Raw genomic sequence first — 19,362 nt, forward strand, 5'->3', positions numbered from 1 at the left:
ACCCCCGGAGCATCGCGGAAGGAGGAGGGGGGCGAAAGCGGGTTCACTTCCGCCTGGCTGCAGGAACCACAAGCCCCCAGAATATATTAGAATAATAATAATAGGAAGGTTCCCCCCGCGCCGTTGTTGTGCCCCGGCAGAGGGGCGGTGAGCAGCGCGGCGAGGTGCGGGGGCAGCGCCCCGATGCGCGGCCGCTGAGGCAGCGCGGCCGGCACAGCTCGGGCACCGCGGCCGGCAGGACCAGCGCAGCCCGCCCGCTCCGCCGAGAGGCCGGGACAAGGTCTGTGCTTCGCGTCCGTGCCTGGCTCTGCCCGGGCCGAGGGCAGCGGCCGTGCGCCGCAGCACAGCCCGTCCGGGAGCTCGTCCGTGCGCGGCTGCGGCTGCGGGGGAGCCCCGAGCTGTGTCAGTGCCGGCGCTCCCCGGCAGGGCCCGACCCTGAGCCGGCAGAACCCCCTCTCTGTGCGGGGCTGCTTGGGTGAGGCTGCGGCGAGAACGGGCTCTGTGGCAGAGGCTCTGGCGGCGCTGGCCGGGCCCGGGGGTGCGGGACGCGGTGCGCTGTGCGGGGCCGGCAATGTGAGGGGCTGGGGCTGTGCGGGGCCGGGGCTGCGGGGCGGGCGCTGTGCGGGGCCGGCGCTGTGCGGGGCTGGCGCTGCGGGGCCGGCGCTGCGGGGCCGGCACTGTGCGGGGCTGGCGCTGTGCGGAACCGACTCTGTTCGGGGCTGGTGCTGCGGGGCTGGTGCTGTGCGGGGCCGGCGCTATGCGAGGCTGGTGCTATGCGGGGCTGGCGCTGTGCGAGGCTGGTGCTGCGGGGCTGGTGCTGTGCGGGGCCGGCGCTATGCGAGGCTGGTGCTGCGGGGCGGGTGCTGTGCGGGGTGGGTGCTGTGCGGCGCTGGTGCTGCGGGGCGGGTGCTGTGCGGGACCGGCGCTGTGCGGGGCGGGCACTGTGCGGGGCCGGCGCTGCGGGGCGGGTGCTGTGCGGGGCGGGTGCTGTGCGGCGCTGGCGCTGCGGGGCTGGTGCTGTGCGGGACCGGCGCTGTGCGGGGCGGGCACTGTGCGGGGCCGGCGCTGCGGGGCGGGTGCTGTGCGGGGCGGGTGCTGTGCGGCGCTGGCGCTGCGGGGCTGGTGCTGTGCGGGACCGGCGCTGTGCGGGGCGGGCACTGTGCGGGGCCGGCGCTGTGCGGGGCTGGGCTGCGGGGCTGGTGCTGTGCGGGGCCGGCGCTGTGCGGGGCTGGCGCTGCGGGAGCGCAGCAGGGACTTTGGGGCAAGCGAAGGGAAGGGAGGGAGCCCGAGGGGCTGCACCGGCGAGCCAGGCTGCTCGTCCTCTGGGTCAAGCTGGGTGCAATCCTGTGCCAGCTGTACCTTCAGCGACTTCCCATTCCAGCATCGTAAAATCAGTCGCTTTTCACATATCAAACGTATTCCCATCTTTTCTTTTGTTATTTTTAATGTTGAGGTTCAGCGGGGTGGCCTTGAGTGTCTTTGCATGAGTCACTTCCAGACTCACAGGAAGACATTAAGTGGAATGGGCTGCCTTGGAAACCAATCGCAGCCTGAAACTCCCCGTATATATCCAGCTGCCTGTCTAGCCGTTCCCAGTGTCTGATACCCTAATTCAAGGGATCACCATCAGCTGGCTGAGCAGGTTTAGACACTGGTAATGGTGAACAGAATATTAGAAGTGGACATGAGCACTGTGGACTTCTACTGAAACAAGGCAGAGTTAAATTAGCCGCCCTCATCCTGGGTCAGGCGCAGAGCTCCCCCCTCCTCTGTTCCTGCCACTTCAGTGCTGCATTCAGGTTTTCTCTTCTGGCAGACTCCGGGCACATTTTGTCCAACAGAGACAGTGAGCACTGAGGTTGTGTAAAAACTTTGTTACAGCAAAGTCACCAAAACTGAGAGAAGTCCCAGCAGGGATGACTTTCTGGCTGCTGGAGCACGTACTTTTTTTTCTGTTCTTTTAAAGAAGTAACTGCTCTAATAAACTATTGTACCCCCATGTGTAAATTGTTTTCTTCACAAATGTGAAACTTGTGGTTTGTATGGCTTGAAGACATTCTCATATGAGAGAGAATTATCAGGATCATACAAAGACAGCTTAGGATAAGTATATCTTAACTGGGAGAATAAATGTGTTGACTGCTGTGATCTCTGGTATATGTTTTAAAAGATAGGCTGATGAGCTGAATGGACAGGGCTATTCCAATAGCTCTTAATGCTGAAGGTAACTTCTTAACTAGGGATCATAAATGTGCTGATTCTCTTTGTATTCATCTTAATTTGCCTTTTTAAATTTATATTTGCTGTCTAACAACTGAACATCGTGAATTCCAGTGTGCTTTGATGTATTCTTGTAGCTGAGCCTTGTACTTTGGAAGTTCTGCCCTGCTTTTGCCTAGTTAGTTGGTTGTGTAGATCTGCTGCTGTAACATGGTTAACAGCTGCAATAGCATGGTGCAGTCTAACTCAACTATGTATCTTTTGTGTAAACTGAGTCTTGTGAAGGCAGTCATTACTTCAGAGTTGGTTACACTCAATGATGAGCTTGGGATTTACACCATGTAAACATTTGCCTTAACATAGATAAGGCTGAGCAGTGGGTGGGAGCAAAAGTATTAAAATCCTAACTTTGAATGATATTGTTCATTGTAAAGATGTCAGAATAAGTGAGAGGTGCTTTACCTGCTAATGAAATACTGTCCTCAAAGGCAGAAGTGCAGCCCAGTGCTGAGCAGTGTGGTACAGGCACAGCCATCCCTCTGCAAAGAGGCAGCAGCGATGCAGGGAGCTGTGGGGAAGCATGAATCTTTCTGCTTCTGTTTGCTGATGTCAGTGTTTGAATTGCAGATGTTTCATCTTTGTCTTTAAAAATTAGTATAACACCTTGCCCCAAACCCCTCCCAGCAATGGCAATGTTATTGGAATGCTGTTGTATGAATTTCTCTTTTAAACTGGGTTTACTCTCCCGGAGCCAAGGAAATCTGAATGTTTATCTGCATTAGCAGAATGGTATTAAATAGAAAATCCTTAACCGCCATGAATATGTATTCATGTCTTAGCTGGCTTCAGGCTGAATCTCTGGCCGTTTGCCATCCCCAAAGGTTATTTTCACAGGGGTTTTGGAGTGGACACTCACACACTGATACACCTCCAGATTTCGTGTTCCATGATATTTCTAAACAGATTGTCAGTGGTTGGCAAAACAGCTACATGAAAACAGACAGACAGTGAAGAAAGTATGGGCCCAAAAATACCTTTGGGCATCAATAAATATCACTTCAAATCATCAGATCATAACCATTCCAGTATATGTAAATAGTCCCAGTCTCTCACAGTGCTCTCTAAGATTAAACGAGTGCCTTAAAATTGCCAAGTTGAAGCCTTAGCCCTTCAGATAGAATAAGACGCCTTTTGAGATCATATAAGATTTATTTTGATCTTTCTTTCTTCTGGTGCATCACATTCTAGAAGGTTTCATATGGAACCAATTGTCTGTAGTCACAGGGTCCTGGTGTGTTGAGCACAGTGGGTATGGACAGCATCTCCCTGGACACATCTCATGGTGGCTGAAGTGTCCATTGAGTGCACTGGAGAAGGTTTCTGAGTGTAGAGCTCTCCAGTGTGGGTGCTGACTGTTGTGGGTATTTTGTGGGTTCTGCTATTACTCATCTTAGCTGAGCAGCAGCAGCCTGTCTTCATTTTGGATCAGTGCAGAGGGTCAGCTTACGTATTATAGAAAGGTATTAATATTTATTAAAGCCTTAAGGTATGGTTCCAAGTACACCTGAGAAAAATCATAGGATAATTTAGAATGGACATGACCTGTGGAGGTGATCTAGTCCAACCTGCTGCTCAAAACAAGACCAATTTTTAGCAGGGCTTTGTTCAGTTAAATTAACAGTATCTCTGAAAGTGGAGATCCTACTGCCTCTCGGATGGAATTTCAGTGTTTGACCATCCATGATGAAACCATCACTTCATGAAAAAAAATATTCCCCATGTTTCAGTTTGTGTTTGTTGTATTTCACTGTACCGTCTCTTTGAAGAGTCTGGCATCTTGGTAGACATAGATAGATGGATAGATAGATGGATAGATAGAGATAGATAGATAGATAGATAGATAGATAGATAGACTGATTAGAGAGAAAGTGAGAATAGAAGAGATGTGAAAAGGGCCTTTCATAGCTGCTGCACATTGCAGGCAGCCTTACATTTTTTTCTATATTCTGAATTTTTTTCTCTGACTAGACCTTGTTGAGGCAGGGTTTTGGAGGCAGTGATAGTGGTAGTGTGAGAGCATATGTAGTGCACTAAGGTCTTCATGTGGCTTGCTTTGATGTGAAGTTAAGCTTGGCACAGCTGTAGCCTTACAATGAACCTGTCTCCTAAATCCTGCCTTCGAATCCAACATTGTGTGACAGACTGTGGACTGTGTTACAGGACTGGATGAAGGGCTGAATTAATGTGTCTTCTTCCACCTGTGGGGCTTTCTGTAAGCCTCTTGCAGTTTCAAGTCATGAACCCCATTGGTTGGCATGTTTTTCCCCTAAGGAATTAATTTGATTTTGGAGTGGATCCATCCTGTCATATTTGTGTGGTGTAAGACACTTCCTTCCCTTATACTGCACTGTTGGACTGTGCCCCAAGCAAAGTCACTGACCAGTGTGTCAGCAGTTTCCCAAACTTCAGACCTTGGATACCATCAACTGGCAGCATTTTCTGCAGGGCAGTTTGTGACCATGAGCATCAAACACTGCAGAAGTGACAAATTGCTGTGGGAAAGGGTAAGGTAATTCTGACAACTGCAGAGAAGCTCAGTAAAGGCATAGGAGAGGTTACATTTCCCTCTTTCAGGGTGCTGAGGTAATTATACAAATACATAAAAATATGGATTAGAGCAGTGGGAAAAGATATGCATAGAAATCCCAATCATAATTCCATTGAACTCGGTAGGAGTTTTTGCCCTAATCTTCAGTTTTACTCCACACCTAACCCTTAATGTATCTCATCAGTTTTCCCGTTGCTCAAGGGCCTCATCAAAGTTTGATGAGCCCTTTCAAGGAATACAGTTTATTACTGAGAAGCAGTGAATCGAATCCTTCAGATTAAATGAAAAGTCAGGAAGAGCCCAAAAGCAAACAAGAAAGTAAGAAATTGCTGACCTCTAGAAGAAGCTCTGGAAAGGCTGTTCCTGAAGGAACCTTCTCTCCTGCAGCAGGGACTCCCAGAGCAGCCTGGTCACTCTTTGGAGTACACATTGTCAGGACAAACTTACCTGACAAAGAGGGTCGTAAGTACAGGAAAATACCTGTTCAGTGCTGAGGTCACAGGACTGTATCAGCTTGTTGGGATTCTGTCCCTGATTCTCCCATTGCCTTGCTGTGTGAGCCTGGATTGCTCACTTAACCTCCCTACACTTTGCCTCTTCCAGACAGAAAATTATTTTTATTTATCTCTTTGAGATCTCTGTAAAAAGGATGCTGTGTATTATCTTCACTCTTTGCAAAGACAGCTAGAGGCAAATCATTTAAAAGCTCGGTAAGTGCAGCACATTTGGGGCTGACAGGTCTTTAACTACCATTTCACTGGAAATCCTTAACAGTTGCAAGGACTGAAATGGAATATCCTCCTCTTTAATATGCAGAAAGGCACTTGAGACAGTGCCTGCCCAGGCTGTTCTCCAGCACAGAGTGCCCTGGCAGAGCACGTGCCCACGCCAGAGGACACGAGGTTTGTCACAGTGTGGATTTCATTTCTGCCACACCATCCACAAGTGGTGGCAGCCGTGTGACAAATGGGACAGGAGCCTTTTGCCTGTTTTCTGGGGTTTTTCCATAGGGATCAAGGAATCTGTCCATTTTCATTCTCAGGTTGGTGCTTTTATTATTAATTAATGAAGGAGGAGATAAAGAGGTCTCTTGGCTTTGCCCCTCTTTAATTTTTATCAGGGGAAAAATTATACCTTGAAGAACTGTTTATTTTAAGAATTTTTCCTCTGCTAACAGCTAATGACTTTTACCACTGATCTCCTCACCAGTGGCTGGAGTGTCTTTGGCTCTGAGCCTGCAGGGGAAGAGTAAGAGAATAATAAGATGAAGGGTTGTTTTGGGGGGATTTTTGCCTATTGTTTGTTTTCTTTGTCATGTGTTTGGTGCTTGTTTCCATGAGAAAACTCTAGGTAACCACAGAAGGGAAGGAATTCTGGTATCTTGGGAACTGAGGAGTGAACAATGAGAAATATGATGGAGTGCAGATTTACAGGCAAGAAAGTGTTTATGTTTGTACAGAACATTCAGCACTTGCCTGCAGTGCTATAGCTACAGTGTGGGCTTTTTATGTAGACTACCCCAACTTGGCTGCTTAACAGAATCTGAGAAGAATAAATTAGATATTAGAGATTATTTTAGAATAGTACTTCTACAGACACTCTCTGGCTGTAAATATCCATCAGAAAAGCAGTGTAGTACCTTTACCTGGTGTTTTACTGTAATTTTTGTGTTTGTCTCCTTTCCATCACTCACTCTCACTCTGTGACAAGTGTGAGAAGTCTTAGCACTGACAGGAGGAGATGACACTTCCTCTCCAGCAAGTGTTCCCACCTCTCTGCATCTGCTCACCTTCTGGAACCACTTAGAAGGAGACACCTGCAACAGTGGAAAGTTCTTTCCCCAAAGGTAGTGTCAAGAAATGCTGCCAGATTTACATTAAACAATGCTGAGGATTGAGCAGAGGGTCTTCCCAGTGGGCCACGTTCCAGTGGCAAGTTTATAAATTCTTGTTTGGTATAATATCTAGAACTTCCACCCCCAGAAGTATCTGATTGGAAGGAAGATCAATGAAAATTGAAATTCTTGAAGCTCAGGAGTTCTGAAAAATAAACCCTAAGCAGCTCTGTGTAAGGTTACATAGGGAACCAGCTTTCAGTCCCTGTCCTTGTTTCTTCATATTTCATCTGTAAACTATGAAATGCTCAGCCACCTTCTGAACTCCTTATCTGGGAAAGTACCCTCGTAATTCAGTAGAGTCCAGTGATCTTGTGACCCAAAACATCCTCCAGTTTATTCAAAAGCTTTCCCGAATTCCATTGTGTTTCCAGAGAATTCATAATTTTCGAGCAGTTCATATAGCAGGAAAGGTGCTGAGCAACACACAGAAATAGTTATTTGCTTTCACTGCCCAGATTTGGCTTCTTGAATCTTCCAGTCAAGCTCAAGAACTATTGGTATTTATTCAAGTGAGATGATGAGATGACTTATTTTCAGTTGGCAATTAGTACATTGGCTTTAGGGAATGAAAACTGTGTTACATGAGAAACAAGAACAGCAACATCAACACAAGATTTTCGTCTGTTCCTTGTGCCAGTTTGTGTTGTGTGTAAATCTGTAATTCTCAGCTGCTTTACCATCACCCATGTCTGGAATCTGGGGTGTGCCTGTGGTGTGGAGTGACTTGCCTTTGCTCGCTCTTTGTCAGGCTTGTTCTGGAGAGCAGCTTGGGAAGCCAAGGGCTTGCTGAGCCTGCCAAGATCCATCCCAGAGAATCCATGGACCGTCATCCCTAGAGCTCTGCACTGTTGACTTAGAGCAAGGTTAACCATCTACTGGACACTGCAGATTTTTAATACCAGTCTGTGCTTCAGAAGTTCCCATCATGGGGATATCAAGAGGGATCCAAGCAAGTGAAGCCATGACTGCAATTTCCTAGAGTAAGTGCAGTGATGGGGAAGAGGTACGTGGGCACATGATACCTGTGGGGATTCTTTTAGCTCCTCTTTAATCCCTTGGGTTTCCGAGTGGAAATTTTTTTTCTCCATGTATCTTGGATGAAGAAAAAAAATGAAATGAGCTCTGCCCTTCTGTACCTTTCTTGCAGAGAGCTTATGAGGTGTTATGCCATCTCTTAATTAATGAGCTTCCTGGTTTTTCATAAACTGGCTTCTTCGTGTACCTTTTCCAGGTTTGATTTGCCTGATGCATGTGATGAGTGGAGTTGATATATTCTCTTGAGGAATAACCAGCCATCTTAGCATCCCTGTCCAGGGGGCACAAAGTGTCAACCATAAAAGGACGGCAGTCATATTTTCAGAAATCATAAATTAATTATTAACTAATTAATTCAGAAATCTGAATTAATTCAGCCAAGAAGACAGACATCTAAGCACGAATGCTGTGTTCATTACTGATGTTCAGATACCAAACACACATTGTGTGAAACACCTTATTTAAAGTGGAACTTACTTATGTTTTCCAGAAAGGGAAAAATATCTTGTGAAAGTTTGCTTAGGGTATGCTGAGTCTTGATCTGGACTTCTCTGTGGAGACCCCAGACCTTGGCTGCTTTTTACTTAACTTTGAGGCTTAAATTAGAAATGGGGTGAAGTTTTGCCTCTTTTGAGATCAGGACAGTCTTAATTTTCAGCCCAGGTAAGCATGTGGATTTCATGCTCTTTTTAAAGAATTTGAGGCAGTTTCCAAATTTTCTCGCTGGAATTTGTTCTGATTCTCAATGAGAGTGTGAAGTTGGATATCAATGAATATACCAGTTGTGCTTACAAGCAATTACAGCTGCAATTGATTGCATACAAAATTAGAAGCAATTTAAGGAAAAAAAGTCTAATTTTAAGAACTCATGTCGTTTGTCCAAGTGTTTTAATGCACATGAACAAAGGCTGTTCATTTCCTTCTGATGTGTGTTTGAAGTTTGAATAAGGTGCTTATGGAGTGCAAGTTGTTACAAAGGAGATGAATTTCTGTATTGCTTGTCTTGCTTGTGAAATACATTTTACGTAATGAAGCACCGATTACCTAAATTAAAAATCCCAAACAGTGCTGTTGTCTCATTTGGTAGGAAGCAGAGACTGTGTGGACAACTGAAAGCTTGCTTGAAGGCAATCTGTGACCCACTCCATACTATTCTTATGCTAATGTGAGAATGGGTATCCTGGGCACCATCTGCTGTCCCTGAGGTCCCAGCCTTGGGCTTTCAAAATTGGTTTGCTTTATTAGTGCCAGGCCATCCAGAACAGCAGCAGTGCATTTGTTATAGTCTAGGAAATCAGAAGTTCCAATTGTAAGCATGCAGAGATAACTGTCACTTTTAATAATACATTCAAACATGATAGCCACCACTTTTTCCAACCTCTTAGGCAGAGATGCCTTCTTTCAAACTGGAGTTACCTTCAGCAAATCCAACAAAGGCTTCTCTGGATTTTCAGGGTGATGGGGTTTTACTTCCTTGGAAGGTCATTTCATTATGTACTGGATGGATTTATTGGCTGTGTCTGCATTTTAACTTTCATAAATACCCCCCAGAGAAACAGAAGACTGTCTTGATATAAATCAAAATTAATAAATAGGACATACACTGTGATTATTTTTAGAGAGGCTAAAGGGTTGTGGTATCAAATATCCGCAACTAGTCTAATTAAACCAGTTGAGGTTTAAAGGACACCACGCATCAGTTTTGCCCAAGCTTATTGTCAGGACAAATGGCTACAATCTCAGTAGTAAGTACCTAATAAAGTCTCCTCTAATGATGATTCTGTTTGTGCTTATTAGCTATATGGTTCTTTTGGTGTCCAGGGCTCTAATTAGAAAGCAATTCCTCCTTCTGTTCAGCATGTGAGTACTTAGATTGCTCATTATCAAGTGCCCATGAGGTACAAGTCAGGATAGTTCAAGTGGCACCCAGCAAGTCAGGTCCTTCTGCCCTGCTGCGGGGTCGGTGGTGTCCGGAGAGGCAGAGCACACAGCTCAGAACTTGCATGTCTTCTGCTCCACCCCTGTCAGGGGTGTGGGGCTGCTCCCGAGCTGGCACCTGCTCTGCAGCCTTCCATGGGAAACAGCACCTTGGCTTGCACTCTGCAGGTGAGGAAGCAAGGTGTGGGCAGTGCTGTGCCTCGGCTCCCCAGGCCTGGGTTGGCACTGTGAGCATTAGGGCTGTGCCAGGTGCAGCCCCAGACTCTCACAGTGAGGGTGGAAGGGGAACTGAAGGGGTGTGGGGCAGCAGTGAGGCCATGGTAAAGCAATGTGGTCTCTGCTGATGTCAAGCTTTTGGTGGTGTCCTGGTGAAGGAGCACTTTATGGCAGTTTGGGAAAGGAACAGGTTGCCCAAGGCTGTTGGGTGATCCAGTGAGGGTGTAATTTTGGGGTTTGGAGTCTTACTCTCCTGACTGCTCTGTTGCAACTTGATGTGTGTGCAGAATTTATTTCTAGTGACCTCTGTGATGAAAAGAAATAGCCAGTTACCTAAGCAAGCAGTAAAGCCAGGGAGAAAAACTCTCAGCAGCTGCTTTTGTCCCCTCCCTTCCCTCCAGAGCTTTCTGTTGTTTCTTTCAGTTATGGGTGAGGGAGACAAGCACTCCAGGGCCAGGGAAAATGAGAGTTAATTACACTGTGGAAGGGGATTGTTGCACAGTGCTGGTTCTTTCCCATCCCTGTCTCAAACACTTGACAATACAACAGAGACAACAGGGGTGTTCTTCAGTACTGTCCTTTGCTTCATCTGGGTGTTGGAAATACAAAGCTGGGCCTGTTTCCCTTAAATGAAGACAATGAGGAGGCTTCTCTTTGATGTCAGCATTCATGTAAGTTGTGCCAATGTCCAGTGAAATTCAGCAGAGGTGGATCTGTAATATTACATATATATTTTAGAAAAGAGTGTGCTATTTAAATGGCACGTGTTTGCACTCCTTAAGGTTTCTGGGTTTCTATGTCCTGATTTAAATGTGGATGATGCTTCAGAATGATTCTGCAGCAATAAAACACTGAAATAGTTTTGGTTTTAACTCATTGTAGAAGGCACTGAAATATTTAAACCTCAAAAAGTGCCATGAAGCAAAATAGTTGTCATCTCCAATCTTGTGTGCACTACCTTCAGCTCACACAAGCTGGGACTGAAGTGTATCTGCAGGGGGGCTTTATGTAAATGCACAGCAGAGAGGACTTAAAGAAATGTTTATTATCTGGAATGCCAATCTCTTCCAGTGGTTGACCAAAAAACTCTGCTCTGCTTGTAGGTTGCCTGTATACTCTGATAATTACAGCAGTACATGGTGTGAAACGGTAAACCATTCAAGTTCATGTCTGGTGTTCCTATTTGTTTCTTCTCTTGCTAAATGTACTGACAGGGTTGATTGAACACTTTTGAAGTATGTTTTTAGTTTCTTCCCTAGAAATAACATGTGCTACTCTACTGGAAGACAATTGACAGCACCAACCATGTTCTGATGAGTGAGGGACATCAGAAATGGCCAGAAGCAACTACTGTTAGAAATTAGGAGTTGGTGTCTGCACATGTCAGTGCTGTGTTCCATATGCTTGTCTTCATTGACTGGATAGGAAAAATAGTTTGGTTAGCATGCTGGTGCTTCCATGAGATGTAGGGATATCTGTCAAAAACTATTGAGGTTCTTTGAAAAGTTGTGAAATAACATTTCTGCATAACCCAGAAGCTCTCGGAGAGACTGCAGCAGTGCTAGACAACCTTCCGAGCCTTGGTCACAGCCTGGAAGTCTCCATCTTCAAGAAGACCCATTTGTACATGTATACAGACAACAGCAAGGGGAACTTTGTGTCCAGAGAGGTTAAAAATAAATTGTGAAGTGAGATATATTCAAAGATGGCAGGACTGCAATGGGCAAGTCTTGGTTCTTCTGTGCAAAACTCTGTAGAGTGACAGATTTAGTTAGGGAGAGTGTAATTATTTCCTTTGGAATGCCTAATATTGTTTCCTTCAAGCTGAGTTAACTTAGCTTACTGCCACAGCATATTCCATTTGCTCCATTGTTCGCAGCTACTGGTTGTCTTCTGTTCCCCTTGTTATGGGAAGGACAGTTGAGGAGGCCAGAGGACAAGGATGGCTCTTGGAGGCTCTGGATCCTGATAGTGGCTCAGCTTTCATCATGATTATTTTTCTATTTCTGACTTGATTTAAACTGAGCAAAGGACTTGGTTCCTGGGTAGGTATTTTAAGATGCTGAGATGTCAGTGTTACACAAAGACTTTGGAAAACTGACCTCCTCTCCTTCTCCCTGAACTTGCTGCTGCTTGGTGTGATGTCCCAGTGGGAATCAAACCTTCATGGTTAACCAGGGACTGGCACTAGGAAGTTGGAACTTGTTTGTTCACACTTTTTCAGAGGTAACATAGAGTTAGACACAGGGGATGGGCTCTGGAAGCTACTAATTACAACAGCAGTGGGAGCACCTTTCTCCCACTTTGCAAAATCAGGGAAAGGCTGAGCAAAAGTGCTTTTAATAGAGCACCTGAGCTGAGTGTACCTGGCCACGCTGGGATGAGTGTTAGCTGGAAAGCAAAGCTACAATATATTCTGCCCAATGACCAGCTTCTCCTTTCCCAGAATTCTCATGAGTACTCACCTTATATCTGCAGATTAAAACATATTTAGACCTTAAAAAACATCTTGTGATGTGATATCTGTCCTTGCACAGTCATGGTTCCTTTCTAAGCAGAAAAAGTTCTAGCAGAATACAGGCAAAGAAGAAAGCTGAAAAAAACAGTAACAGCAAAGGAGCTGGGAAGAGCTGTTTTCCTCCTGCTGGTTCTGTTCATCTCCTGGTGCTGCTGGGACACCTTCTGCTTGCAGGTCTGTACTGCATGTGCTCAGCTAGAGCTCTTTCCCAGCTCTGTGTGTATGAGGCAGCTGATTTGCAAGGCCTAATTTAAACTGGTAGATCAAAATGCTTGCAGCTCTGCATGTGCTTTCTCAGGAGAAAGGAATGTTTTCTCATTCCTGTCTTACTTCATATTTCACAGCTGCAGTTTGTCTTGTTTTCTCCCTGCCTAAGGCCCAGCAAGTGCTGCAATGCACAAGGGTTTAAAGGATTATTTATATTAGGGCATTGATGCCTTCTTTGAAAAGCTGTGTGTGTTTAGTTTGTTCAACCAGGGACTCTTATTAGAGCAGCATGGGGAGTTTGCAGGGAGAAAAGGGAGGCAGTGAGTGTGTATCTCTCTTCCCAAACTATGTTATATAAAGATTGGCCTCTCAGATTATCTTAAGCAGGATTGATTGTGATGATCTTTGATCCTGCATTCATTTTTCTTTTGCTGTGGCTGTACATCCTATTTTCTCCACCTTTGTGTAACTCCATCTCTGATTGCACTGAGAGCTGAATGTCCTTAAGTTATCCAACACAGGGGAAAGTGGTATGAAAATTAACGTCATTAACTTCATGATTAGTGCTCAGCTACACCATCTCCAGCCAAAACTGATTCTGGTTTTATAGTGCTGGAAGTAAAGCATCATGAAAGAGCTCCCAAGTCCTGATCCCTGGCCTGTGGGGCTCTGCATCATCGTGGCAATGGGATGTTGCTGCTCTACCTCCAAGCAAATATTTGGAAAAGGAGACAGACTTATGCCTTGGAAGAATCACTTGGAAAAAGCCATGATGGCTCTTGAAATCTTTCATCGTAGTAACCTGCTGTGTGTCTCAGCCATCTTGCTTTCTAGGGTGATCTACAGCACCAAATGTTACTGTCCTGCCAGGCTGCTGCTGAGCAGTGCTGTCCTACAAACATTGATGTGCAGCCACCAAAAGAGTGCAAGGACATGACTTGCTCCCTTAAATGGCAGGAGATGGAAGTGTGACCTTCCTGCCAGCTTGGCATTCTGAGAGGCTGGATGGAGTCTTGTCTCATGCCAAGCTTGTATTTATTTACTCTAATAGGCACATCCTCTTGCCACCCCCATTCTCCCTGAAAAGAATTCAACAGCAAAGCTCAAAGAATGTGGCAAGGCTGAAATATATAAATGTATGTTAAAAATCCCCTCTGCATTTGCATTTTTTAATTCAAGAGGGAACTTCCAAGTCCATCCATAGTGTGCCACTGGTCATCCCCTCTGATGTCTGGAAGGCTTTTATCAGCCTAGGCCTGGTTTGTCACACATGGATGAGAGTGCTGGAGGAGGAGGTTGGCTTAGACATGCTGATATATTGGGATACATACAATTAATGTTCTGCTCCCTCATCTCCCATCCTCAAAATGAGTAAGATACAAGGCTAAATCTTACCTTAGATCTTCCTCAGAGCTTTGGAAATTTTTGAATCAAGGCCTCCCAAAGACTTCAGGATTTTTGATGATGACACTCACATCCCAAACCTGGGGAGACATTGATGGATTTGGTAGAGCCTTGATGTCTCTTTCACACAGCCAAAGGGCACAGACTCTCCTGGTGTTTGAGCTGCATGAAGTGAGTGTGACAATTCTAACAGTGTAAGAGGTTTCCTCTGAAATACACTTTGTGTAAATGTGTATGTCCAAGTGCAAATGTGTTTGATTATTGAATGTAGGTATTCCCCTTTGTGATAACTGGGAGAGACTGGGTAACAGCATCCACAAGGGGAGAGGGCAATTCCAACACCTTTAGCTGGAAAAACCTGTACAGGAAAACATGCTTCTAATGTGGATGTGTTCTGCTAGTCACTATGAATCATCAGTCTGATCAGGTTGTGTATTTTTCCTAAAATCTTAGCTCCAGAAGTCAGGTGATTTATGGGAAGACTATCTGTTTTCGTTTAAAAGACAGTTTCTAATTCTCCTTGTTGAAGGAAAAAAAGAAGACTTGAAGCTGCAAAAGACATAAACACCATAAGGCAAATAAACCCCATAATATCTAAACCCATCTTTATTTCTAAGCCAATCTCATTATTTTTTAGGATCTGAGCAATGGTTTTTGAATGCCCAGGTTGGCTTTGGAGCCAAGAGACCTGATTTTCACACGTGCTAAGTACTTTGCTCCAGCTGTCACACCTATAAAAATCACCCATTAAAATCATGCCTGGGGTCCAGTAGTCAGACATGCCCAGCTGGGGTGGAGAGAAGAAATGCAGATCCACGGCACACACAGAGCTGTACCACACCTGCCCTATGGCTTGGTACATGTGGGCTGTGTTAAACAACAGTATCTTCTCTGAGGCAGCAACAAGAAATCACAGTAGGGTCTTCTTCATGCAGTGTTTTTGGTCTTTTACAATGTAAAATATTAATGTAAAAATATTATGAACTGCTTATGAAATCAGCATAGCTGAGATTTACATCTAAGGAACAAATTAGGTTAAAGGGAGGGGGAAGCAGGGGAAAACACACGATAGCAAAGGGAAGCCAGAGAGGATCTTTCTCTGGGGAATATTCTGAAGTAAAACTGAGGAAATGGGGAATTTTGTCTTTGTTTGAAGAAGGGGGGTTGTGGATACTGGTGTAATGTCTTAATTTTGTGTCTTACAGTGTTATTTTATTACAAATGTTGCTGTTTTGAGGTTTTCCTTAAGGCCTCAGCTCTTGGATTCAGGGGAAAGTCTCAGCATCCCTTAAGGAAGTAATTTCCTGTGTTTCTCAGCCATGAAAGAGAAAGTGGAAATTTGAGCCAAAGAAAAGAAACCTTCCTCTGTCCCCAACCCCAAGACTGCTGTTTGTGTGTATGTGCTTTTAATCCTGACTCTTGATTTTCAAGTGCTGGGGGTTAGTGATATTCCAGCTTTTACCCCAAGGTCACTGATTGAACCTGGTGCACTTCCCCTCACTGAGCACTCAAGGCTGGGATGGCAGTGCTGCATCTCTGCTTTGATCTAAGGATAACTCTTTCCCTGTAATTACACTGTTTTGGTCTTTTTGGAGTGAAGGTAGGCTTTTTTGAAAGTTCGGGTTCAAGGCCAGCAAATAAGCAGAAAGAAGAGAAGCACTCAAGGCTTTGAATGTTCAGTAGCTCTAAAATAACCCAAAATTTAAAAACAGAAATAAAAGGGGAGAAAATTGCCCAACATAAAATTTTGAGACTCAATATATTTTGTTTCTTTTTTTTTACAGGTAAGTCTGGCATGAAACTTGTGAATCCATGTTTGAATTACTGACAACAAATCAGTAAGTCCACATGCTCAGTCTTTGAGATATTTTTTATGCTTAAAGGATGCTGTAATAGAAGCATTTTTTCCAGCAAGTTGTCTGGACTTCATAGGTTTTGTGATGGGGAAAGAAGATGACTTGGCTTTTGAGTGAAGACAATAGAAATGTGTGAATAGCAGTAAAGAGAGTCCTAAATGTGGGTGCATGCTGTATGTTCTGCCTGCTAGTTTTTCCAACTGGTATATACACATGAAAACCAAAAGTCCCTCCATGACAAGCCAAGCCAAACCCTCCTAACAGAGTGCTCTGAATAAGCACCTTTCATTCCACTATTCTACTTAGCTTTTCAGTGAAATAAGCTGGTATTTCCACCTCCGTGTTCTCCTGTTGTAGGAGGCCTTTCTCTGTTTGCTGGGGACCTTCCTGGATGTGGAGGGCACACAAAATCCCTCTCTAGTGAAAGGAGAGAGCTGTTCTGTACAATGCAGTGGTAGCTAGCAGATGAAACTGTGTGTCCACAGAAGGAGAGAAGTATTCTTTTTTCTGCATAAAGGGGCTCAAAGTGGGTTAATTACACTGACCCCGTTTATAGGGGTGGCTGATGTGCCTGCTGGAGGGAGGAGCAGGCAGAGTCTCGCATGTGTTGGTGGGGATCTCTCTCTGTGTTCACCGCCCGGTGCTGGGCTGGGCAGGCAGCGAGGCTGACAAAGCAGCAGCTGTTGGCCCCACAATGAGCCAGCTGGTTTGAGATCCAGCCTGGGAGCAGGAGCCGCTGCATATGCAAAAACAGCCCATATTTGCTCCTTTAATTAGTGTTCCCCCTGGTCCTTGGAAGATGGGGTTGTGACAGAGGGCTCGTTCACAGAAGATCAGAAGGATTTCTGCTTTCCCAGCCCCTCTGAGGAGTAGGGAGCAGGACAGCTGGGGGGCTGCTCCCTGCATGGGAGGGTTGCCCTGGGGCTCAGGCCGAGTTTTGGCCATGGCAGAGGTGAAGCTGCTCCTGCTCATTGCTGACAGGGTTTGTGTCAAAACACTGCTGTGCATTTTGAGCTGAACTACAGCAGTGTTGAAACTTGCGGGAGGATTCTGGCAGAGTTGGAGCTGTAGGCACTTTAAACTTTTCCTTTGGGTTCATCACTCATGAGGTGTGTGGAGGAGGCTACAAAATACATCTGTCTGGGTGGTTATGTCTGCAGTGTGAGGGTCCACCTGTGTGATCCCAGCAGAGCCCCCACACAGGTGTGCCCTCCAGGAGCTCCAGGAGTGAGAGGGAGAGACCTCCTGCATGACTGATGTAATGCAGCTAACAAGGCTCCTGTTAAATGACTGACTCAGCTGAGCTCTGGGGATTCAGTTGTCTTTTGCCTCTGCAGGTCCAGACTCTTTTCCTGACAAGGTGACATAGTCCCCATACATGGCCTTGCCGATAAGCCCTGGGCACTTGAGAGCACAAGGAAGAAATTTACCTGATGCCCCCAGTCTGCACAGGGGATATTGCCTCTTGGTGTCCTTTATCAGTGACTTCTTCTGGTGATACAATCAGGGAACTGCTTGTATTGAAGTATCATTAGTAACACTGAGAGCTGTCAGATCATTTTGGGTGAACTTGCTCTCTCTCCTCTCTCATTCTTTGTAGGAGAGGCAAGGCCAGCCCTCCATTTCCTGGGAAACAAAAGGTATTGCACGTCCAATAAAGCTTCTTTTTGAAATGAGCAGTGATAAATTAGCAAACTGCTGATTTGGGTTGTTTATTCTGTAGAAGCAAAGCATTGATCCCCCCCAAGATTGACTTTTTTTCCCCTCATTTCAGCAATATAATTTGGAATGGACTAAGCTGTGATTCAGTTTAACCCTTTATTTGTAGGAATGATGTTATAAAAAATTGAAAGAAGAAGAAAATGGAAATTGGTATTGACAGGCTCAGAAAAGTGTGGCAAATTAACAAGTTTGCTAATTTTTCATATTATTTTTTGATACTTTTACACAGAGAAATAGAGAAGGAGGTCTGAAAAATCTCATCAGAAAACCTGATCAGTCATTTCCATCTCTATTTTACTTTGAGAGAGAAAGGAGAAATTCAGACTGGAAAAGTGTGCCATGGATAACAGCAGAAAGACCTTATTGCATACAAGGGACTGGACTATCAAAATTATCTGCCAAGAGGCATCTTCAAGGAAAACCACACAGCAGGATTTGAAGATGTAGTAATATTTTACTGGTGCTAACAGCTTGGCAGCTCTGAAGCAAAGGCAGTGTTGAGGGCAGTCAGCTGTGGGGTGTCTAAGTTGCAGCATCTGCTCTTTGAGAGGATCTCCTGCACAGAATCATTCTGCATGGTCAGAAGAGGTGTAGTAGGGGGGAAGGATGGGGCTGTTTGCCTGCACAGAGGCTTCAGAGCTTCTTGGAAGGGTCACTGAACTAAGCAAGAGTGTCAGGCAGATCATTTTCCTCTGTGCTTGATTAGCTGCTGAAAGAAATTGTACACATTGTTTAATAAATTAAATTTCCAAGCTGTGTAATAGCATGTTTGCTGGAGAGAAACTTTAATGGCACCACAAAGTGTCCTTGAGCAAATTAAAATGATATTACTTTTAAAGGTAACTGCTCTGAGCCACACAGGGACTTCTGAGAAATGCCTAGGATGTCTCAGGCAGAAAGACCTGTCTTTGTAATCAGAAGGATAGTCCATGCTCCTGGGCATCCACTGAGGCAGGAAAGGTCTGCCATTCCCAGGAGAACTAAAGTAAACAATAAATAACGTGGAGGGAAAAGGACACCACGCCCCAGATCAATGTGATCAAGCGAATGCCATTTATTACACACTGCACACAGTTTAAATAGGGTTAAAGCTACGTTCTATTGGCTAAATTGAACCTCACACCATCTAACTGCAAACTCTAATTGGTTATGGTTCATATCTCACAAGTCCAGGGGTTTGGTGAAATCATCCTGACTGTTTTCGGGAACATCTCCGGTGTGCTGTGGGAATCCTGAGAAGTTCTCAAGAAACTTCTGGGGAGTTGCTAAGAACTCCTAGGGAGTGATTTCTCCTTTACTGGTCTGCAGCAGCTGTGGCCTTCATTATTCTCAGCTGTTTTCAGTTTCACAGGGTCTATATAGATCTGAACTGCTCACCTTTGATTTTTCTGTACCAACAAGGAGAACTTTACAAGGTGGCTTCAGGTGGGGAATTCTGCCCCCAACCCTTCAGAGGGGAAATGGGGGCAGTTCTGAGATCTGACAGCAATCCTACCCACACCCCCAGGGAAACCTATCTATTGCTGCCTGGGACCTGAATCCCACAAACCCAGTAAGAGGATTCCCACCACTCTTGGTAGCTTTGGAGTGACACATGATTCCTTTGTTGCCACAGTAAACTGGGGTGGAAACTATAAAATATCAGTCATGCATCCCATGTCTCCCTTCTTCCCCATCTTTCTATATTTTATTCCCATTTGATTTTCATTCTTCTTTGCCCAGGTCCTTGTTTTCTGGGCAC

The 19,362-nt window shown here is 45.3% G+C and overlaps 1 protein-coding gene across 5 annotated transcripts in view; it reads left to right on the forward strand.

Annotated features, from left to right (window-relative positions):
- Positions 1–76: 76 nt before the first annotated feature.
- Positions 77–19,362, forward strand: part of PAK3 (p21 (RAC1) activated kinase 3) — a 133,045-nt gene continuing 113,759 nt past the window's right edge. The window contains exons 1-2 of one of the 5 annotated variants that reach the window (XM_071569093.1): positions 10,433–10,585; positions 15,828–15,881. The gene's annotated coding sequence lies outside the window, so the exon portion shown is untranslated. Of the gene's footprint in view, positions 281–456; positions 476–10,432; positions 10,586–15,827; positions 15,882–19,362 lie in introns of those variants that run through there. The other 4 variants (XM_071569094.1, XM_071569089.1, XM_071569096.1 and 1 more) reach the window with 4 other exon arrangements.

This window comes from Pithys albifrons, chromosome 14, assembly GCF_047495875.1.
Source record: "Pithys albifrons albifrons isolate INPA30051 chromosome 14, PitAlb_v1, whole genome shotgun sequence".
Lineage (NCBI taxonomy): Eukaryota > Metazoa > Chordata > Aves > Passeriformes > Thamnophilidae > Pithys > Pithys albifrons.